Here is an 8020-nt window from a genome sequence, read left to right on the forward strand (position 1 = left end):
CCATGAGGGAAATGAATGGAACGTAGAGGAAGGAAGTGGGGCAGGGATCCTGCCTGGACAGGTGGCCAGAGAGGGCTTCCTCCGAGGGGACATTTAAGCCCAAAAGGCTGAGAGGAGGTAGGGGAGAGCTTTCCTGGGACCATGGACAAAGGGAGCAAAGCCTCCAAGAGAGGAACTGGAGGAATTCGCTGTAGCCTGAGGACAGTGAGTTGGAGCAGCCACGGGGATTGAGGAGACGGGTGGGCAGATCGGGACTTGCTGGCCTTGAGAAAGGGCGCGGGCACGTCACTGCGGGCTGCTGATGGGGAGGAAGATGACGTGGTCTCTTTTACTTTTTAAGCGTCTGCTTTTACTGCTGTGTGGATAAGTGGATAGGTGAGGGGCAAGAAAGAAGCCGCGAGGCCCTTGCAGCCAAGGAGATGGGAGGCGGGAGGTGGCGGGAAGCAGGTGGAGGGGGCGGGCGGAGGTAAGGGTCAGACTGGGGATGATTCTGGAGACGGAACGGCCAGGATTTCCTGGGACTCCATGGGAGGGGTGAGGGCAGGGGAGACTCGAGGCTGACTCGAAGGGCCGGGTTTGGGGAACTGGGTTGAAGCCCGGGTCTTTGGCAGAGAAGGGGAAGGCAAGCGGGAAGAGAAAGTTTTGGGGAGAAGAAGTTAGCATCCTGATTGGCTGTGGCAAGTTTGGGGTGTTGGTGAAGGACATCCGAGTAGAGATGTCAGCCAGGTAGTTGGGCAGGCCAGTCTTAAAAGGGCAGGGCTGGGGTCATTAGTGCCCACCCAGGGTGAGAAGATAGAGAAAGATGGAGAGGGCCCAGATGTGAGTCTTGAGGGAACCCAACACTTAGGTGGTGTGTGGACGAAGCCAAAGAATAGACAGTGAGGGGGTAAGTTAACTGGGGGGTCTTGGTGTCATGAAGGCCAGGGAAAGGTGTTTTCAGGAGGGGGTATCAGCTGGGTCAGTTGCTGCCCCGAGGCCGAGTGATGTAAGGAGAGAAAAGCTGGATCGGGCAACGGGAGTTGTTGAAAAGAACAGGTGGGGATGACACCTGGCCAGTGGGCAATGCCATCACCTGTGAAGAGCTGGGTCCATGTTGGGAGGAGAAGTCCCAGCCCTTCCTCCTGTGCACATCCTCTGAGAGCCTCTCCCAGCGTCCAGCCATGGAACTAACCTGGTGACATTTCCAACCCCCAACCCTTCCACCCCCACCTACACTAACAGCTTCTTTTGCCTTTAATCTCACTCCCTCAGAAGTTCTCCCAATGTCTTTTTGGTAAAAAGAAAAAAATCTGAACCTCCATTTCAGACTTTTGATTTCAAGCAGAAAATAATTATCCTGCCTCTACCTAGCTCGCTGCCTGTTGCTAAGTACCAAAAGGCACAAAAAAAACGAATAAAGACATGGCCCCAGACATGAGGCAGGATGAAAGCACTGCTAATTAGAGCTGTAGTGCTACTCAGAGGGCAGAGGCAAAGCCTCCAGAAAAACACGGAGATCAGGTTACTTGGTAAAATGTACATGATTTAATTTGCCCCTTTCCACAAACACAACTAATCCCTTCACCTATACACTTAATCCCACTGTTCTGGGACCCCTTTTACCTGTCCCTGCTTTTCAAACTCAGGCTCATACAGCCCTCCTCTCTCCAAATGTCAACTTGAAAGAAACAGCACCTTCTAGAACCTTCTCCCCCCACCCCTCGCAAGGTCCCTCTTTTCCCTCCTGCTTTCTCAGCCAGTCTCCAGATCATCTTCCACCCAGCTGGGCTTTGCCTCCTCCCCCAAAGTTGCGGTGGCAGAGGTCTCCAATGTCCAGGTCCAGGGCGTGCCCTCACCTCCACCGATGTCTGTGCACCTGGCCCACCAGTGGCTACTCTGTCCTGGAAACTCTTCTTCATTGGCTTCTGAAGCCCATCTTTCCTTATCTTCTCTTTCTTACACTCCACTTCCATGTCCAGACCAGCCCCGTCCAATGTCAGTGTTGTCCAGGGCTTGGTCTTCTCTTTCACTGAGCACCTTTCCCCTCAATCTCATGCATCCCTAATGCTTTGGAGACCTCCTGGGAGCTGATTCTCCAAACTGACTGTCCAGTCCAAGCCTCCTTTGAGCTCTAGACCAACACATCCATCCTTCTCTTTAATGACCACCCTCCCATGTGCAGTGCAGAGCTCTACCCTGAGCTCCAGTACCCGAAAGCCAAACATCTACCAACATCTCAGACATCTCAACCCTGTGACCGAAACGAAACTCCTGGTCTGTTTTGAATCACTTGATTACCCTTTTTTAGTTCAAATTCCTAATCCTTCTTCCCCCCAGTTAACCTCATTTGCTGTTTCCTACTTTTTAAAAAAATTAATTAATTAATTTTTAATTTAAAAAAGATTTTTTTGGGTGGCATTGGGTCTTTGTTGCTGCGTGTGGGCTTTCTCTAGTTGCGGTGAGCGGGGGTCACTCTGTTGTGGCACAGGGGCTTCTCATTGCGGCGGCCTCTCTTGTTGTGGAGCATAGGCTCCAGGCGTGCAGGCTTCAGTAGTTGCGGCTCACGGGCTTAGTTGCTCCGCGGCATGTGGGATCTTCCCAGAGCAGGGATCGAACCGGTGTGCCCTGCATTGGCAGGCGGATTCCCAACCACTGCGCCACCAGGGAAGTCCACCTATTTTGGAGAATGACAATGCCGCTGTGGTAGGAGACACTTGGCAGTCACCTAGAATCTCCTCCTACTTCACCTGAGACATCCCATCGTGAGGCCGGTGGATCTTACCTCCTAACTGTTTCCATCGTCATCACCAGTAGCTTAGTCCAAGCCATCATCTCTCATTTGGTCCACTGCAGTTGCCTGCTAATCGGTCTCCTCAAATCCACCCTTCCTTCCAATGATCCAATCTTCACAGAGCAGCCAGAGGGGTCCTTTAAGAATACACACCTTTTTCATGCCCACCTCCTACTTGAAATCATTCAATGGCTCTTCGAGAAAGATCGACTTTGATTTCTCCAGCTTCACCATACACCACGGTCCCTCGCTCTCTGACACTGTTCCTACCCGACAGTCATTTCTCTTTGGTTCTTGCTAACAGAAACCACTCCAGGTGACATAGACTGATCTATGAGAGTCACGAAGGGCAGGTCTATTCCTCTCATCAGTGACTGGCTTCTGAGTGGACATGTGGCGCAAATCTAATCAATAAGAGTTGTTGGTGGTAGAGTCTTCTGGGAAGGGTTTCTTAGTCCTCAAAAAGAAGTATCAATTTAAGGAAGAACCACTTTCTTTCATCCATCTCTGGATGTTGGTATGGTGGATACAATGCCTGGAGTGGCTGCCGCCATCTTGTGACCATGGGGACAGGAGCCCATAAGCAGAGGATGGGAGAACTGAAAGATGGACAGAAACTGGGTCCTTGATGACATTAGAGCTGCCTCCCTTGGGATTCCTCATTATGTGTGATAATAAATCTTTTATAGTTTAACCATTTTTGAGTTGGCTTTTCTGTCACTTGTGTCAAAATCGTTCTTCCTGATAAGTGCTGCAGCCATGATGGCCTCCGGTTTCTGGAATGTACCACCCTCCTAGCACAGGGCTTCACACATGCTGTATCCTTATATGCAAAGCTCTTCTCATTTCTAGTTAACGTCCACTCCTCTGATCAAATGTTACTTCTCTGATCTAGGACGATTTCTCCATGGCACCTATCAGAGTTTAAAATTAGGGATTTCTTTATTGTCTTGATTAATACCTGGCTTCCTCGCTGGACTGGCAGTTCTACGTGGGGAGAGACAAGGTCTGTCTTTGCTCAGCATCGTGTACCTTCCCACGCATCTGTCCCAGTGCTTAGATGAACCACTGATTCAGTCAAGATTCTGGTAGGGTGGTGCACCCAAAGGACTTAACTGAAATCATTTTAATGAAAGGACTATTCACAAAGTGTGGCAGGATTAAGGGTTCCAAGAGATGACAAAGGACCCAGAGATGAGCAGCAGTTGGAAGCCTTCAGTACCTCTAGGCCTAGAGATGAGAGAAGGGTGTGGGATTTCAGAACCTGGAGAGAAAGCTGCGGCTTTAAGAAAGGGACCCCACCTGTGGCCATGAGTAAAGGATGGTGGTGCCAACCCACAGCCCATAGGAAGGCAGCCAGGAGAACCTCACTCTCCTTCCCCCTCGACTCTCCCACTGGTTCCTCCATTGGTCAAACTCAGCTAGAAACCAGCGGGCAGAAAGCAGGGGTGGTATAAAGGTTGGTCATCCAGGGCACAGAGCAGGAGGCAAGAAGAGAATGGCTCTGGAGGGGTCAGTGTAGAGGATCGAGAACAGTCACCAAATGACCCTCGAGCTACTCAGTTCAATGCACCTTTTCCCTTTGTTATCAGTCTTAACGACCCTGCAGAAGTTGACAGTGTAGACAACCTTGCCATCAAGTTTTTCAGGATCAGAAAGGGCATCGCCGGGAGTCTTCTCCATGGCTTCCTCTCCTCCCTGAGGCATCTCCAATCATACCCACTTGTTTCCTTTCAGCTGGGTTCAGAAGATGGATCCCGGCTCACAAATCATTCCTCTTTTCATCCTCTCCCTCTCTGCTGATGCCCTTTTTCAAGAAGAGAAAATTCTAGGGTCTCTCATTTTCAAAACTCCTCCATTGATCACTCGCATTTTTCTTGCTGCCACCCAACTCCTCCCCTAGTCATCCAGCCTCAGGAGAGGTCTGCGTCTCCTCCACCCATTCACTCCATTGCCCCTGTAAACTAGCTTTTACCCCTTCACCCCCCAAAACAGTACTTGCTGACGTTCATAATAGCCCCCTGATTGCTAAATTCAAAGGGCTTTGCTTCTTATTTTTCTGAGATTTGGGCCATATCAGAGTGTTGATTACTTTCTCCTTGAAACTCTTCACTACCTTGGTTGCCTTGGCAACCCCCTCTCCTAGTTGTTTCTCTCATCCCTCAGGTCCTTCCTTCTCTCTCTCCTTTGTCGACCGCCCACGCCTCAGTCAGCCCCTCAAATGTCACCATAATTCACAGTTGTGCCCTGGGTCCTCTCCCATTCTCTCCATGACGATATTACTCACTCCTAGAGGTCCTGTTATCCTCTGTCCCTGGGTCAGCCCCTCCAGTCAAATCTCTTCCTGGACTGGGATCCAGCTGCCTGCTGGGGCCCACCTGGCTGTACCCCCAGCCCAGCTCTACCTGAGACTGAGCCCATTGTTGCCCCCCTCAAACTGCCCCCCATGCTGTGCTTCCCCTCCCAAGCACCTCCCCGCCATCCACTGAGGGCCCCACCCAAGACACATGGGAATCACCGTTGGTTCTTTCATCCCAACAGCCAAAAATCACCATGCATTTCTGACTTTATTTTCTAAAGGTTTTTGGGTTCCGTCCATCCCTCTTGCCGTTGCTCCAGGTCAGGTCTCATCCTATCTTACCTGGACCATAACCAGAGTCTCTTAATTGATCTCCCTACCCAGAGACCGTCACTTGCCAAATCTAGCCTTCACACTGGCTCCCACAGTGATTTTCCCACACCACAAATCCGAACACATCGCTCGTGTAAAAATAGCACCCACTGACTGCAGGATGGTGTCCAAACCCCAGGGCATCCAGGGCCCTGAAGGGTCTGACCTCTGTCCGTTCTGCAATCCGCTCTTCTCATTCCATCTTTCTTCTCTAGGTTTCCAGGAACCCCAAATGCCCTGAAGCTCACTCTTGCTACTCCTCACTTCTGGGGCTTAGCTTGTGCTGCTTCCTTTGCTTGGAATGTCCTTCCAGTGCCTTCTACCTTGCTTATTCCTACTCATCTTTAAGAAATCAGACCAGTGGTCACCTGCTCTGGAAAGTTCTGTACATATCTATGTTTCATGATGGCACTTACCATACTGTATTATAATGGTCCACTTACAGGCTGTGTAGTAGGACACTATTCTGTATGTGTCTCCACGTGTTTCCCACCACCACCATCCCCACTTCCTTGCCTGTCACTGTTTTAATGCGTAACAAACAGGTCCAAACTTTAGTGACCTGAAAACACAAGTTATTATTTCTCATGGTTCTGGGTGTTGACAGGGCTCAGCTGGGTAGCTCTTGCTTAAAGTTACTCATGGACTTACGGTCAGAAGGCAGCTGGGGCTTGAGTCATCGAAGGCTCAACTGGGCTTACTGTGCAAGATGGCTCATTCACACAGCTGGCAGCCGGGGCTGTTGATCGGAGCACTCACATGTGGATTCACCATAGGGGTTGGACTTCCCACAACCTGGCAGCTGGGTTGCAAGAGGGAATGTCCCAAGACCAAGTGTTTCAAGAGGCCTGTGCGGAAGCTACAAGGCTCCCAATGACCTAGTTTCCCAAGTCCCAGAACATCTTTTCTGTTATTGGCCCTATGTTCTATTGGCCAAGTAAACACTAAGGGCAGCCCAGATTCACAGGGAGGGAAAGGATAAGAGACTCTACCTCTTGATGTGAGGAGTAGTATGTGCATACAGGGAGGGCAGGAATTGATGGTGGCCATCTTTGGAGACTAGCTACCATGGTCACTCTCTCCCCATTCAGTCAGAACTTTGGGGGAGGATTTGGGTTGTTACAGCATGAAGGCAATGAGAAAGACAGTCAGTGATTTCAAATAGTCTCTTGAAACCTACAACAGAGACACAGTGTTTGGTTGTGGTCACTGATTTTTTGTAAAGACAAAAGAACCCAAGAGACTCAGAACTTGAAACTGATGCCATGAACAGTAAATAGGGAAGAATGCAGAAGCTGTCTTTCTGCCTGTAAGGGATAAAATTTGACCAGCTAGAGGGAGGAGGGGAATCACATGGAGATAGAACTAACAGTAGATGCTAGATCTCCAAAAAGAAATTTGGGGCTATCCCAGAGTAGAAGGGGATATTGCCTGGTTCCTCATGGTGCAAACTGGGGCCATCTTCAACTTTCCATCTTCTCTCATCTCTCGTGCTTGGTTGGCCCCGGGGCTCCTATTTCTACTTCTAATCGTCTCTTCAATCCACCTCCTCGTCACCGGCCGCGTTGTTTAGCTCAGCACTGCATCCCTTCTCACCTGGACAGCTGTGGCGGCCTCTTAGATATTCTCCCTGCCTCCAGGCTTGTGGGGGGCCCCTTCAAACCCTTTTCTGCAGGCAGCCAGAGGGGTGACAGGACTTATTGTTTTCTTTACCTAAACCAATGCAAACTCTCCTGGAAAATCATTTTGCTGTCCCGTTTTGAACAAAGTTCACCTTCTTATTACACTACCCACCTTATTGGCCATCGCTGATTGCCTTTTAACCAAATTCCTGCATTCTCACCTCGGGCTATTTTGGTCACGAACCTGAGGGATGGAAAACAGCGGTAGCCATGAATGCCAGCATGTGGAGAGGCAGGTCTGGGAGGGTGGGGCTGGCATGCTGCGAGACATGGAGACATGGAGATGGGAGAGGAAGGGTCTGACAGTCAAGTCTCTGGCTTCAGGGGACCTGGACGCCCAACTAGCCTGCCTATGGTTTGGCTACAGAAGCCAATCAAGTTCTGTTTCTGTCTGAGCTGGTGTGAGTTTTTTTTCACTGGCAAAGAAACATGACTAAATGAAAACGTGATCACATTGGTCTCTCTGCTTAAGCACGTTCACTGGTTCCTCACTACCCTTGGGATAAAAGCCCAAATTCCTCGGCATGACACACAGGTCACTGCTCTCCCTCGTGTTGCATCCAGGCCCCAAACCTGTGTGCCCCACACATGCTGGACTCATTTCTGTCCTTGGTGTATCCCATGGAGGTTGCTGGCCTCATGGGGACCAGGTAAGAGATGAGATCCACGCCTACTCTGCCTGCTCCCCTCGCCTCCCCCCAATCTCGCAGCTCTCAAGTCTTTTGAATCCAAGTCTTTATCTAGGATTTCACCTGGGCAGTCTCTTCTAAACTCTGGGCCCTTCCTTTTCCTATATCAAAACTTACCTCTCTCGGGCTTCCCTGGTGGCGCAGTGGTTGACAGCCCGCCTGCCAATGCAGGGGATGTGGGATGGAGCCCTGGTCCGGGAAGACCCCA

Source organism: Globicephala melas, chromosome 15 (assembly GCF_963455315.2).
Source record: "Globicephala melas chromosome 15, mGloMel1.2, whole genome shotgun sequence".
Classification (NCBI taxonomy): domain Eukaryota; kingdom Metazoa; phylum Chordata; class Mammalia; order Artiodactyla; family Delphinidae; genus Globicephala; species Globicephala melas.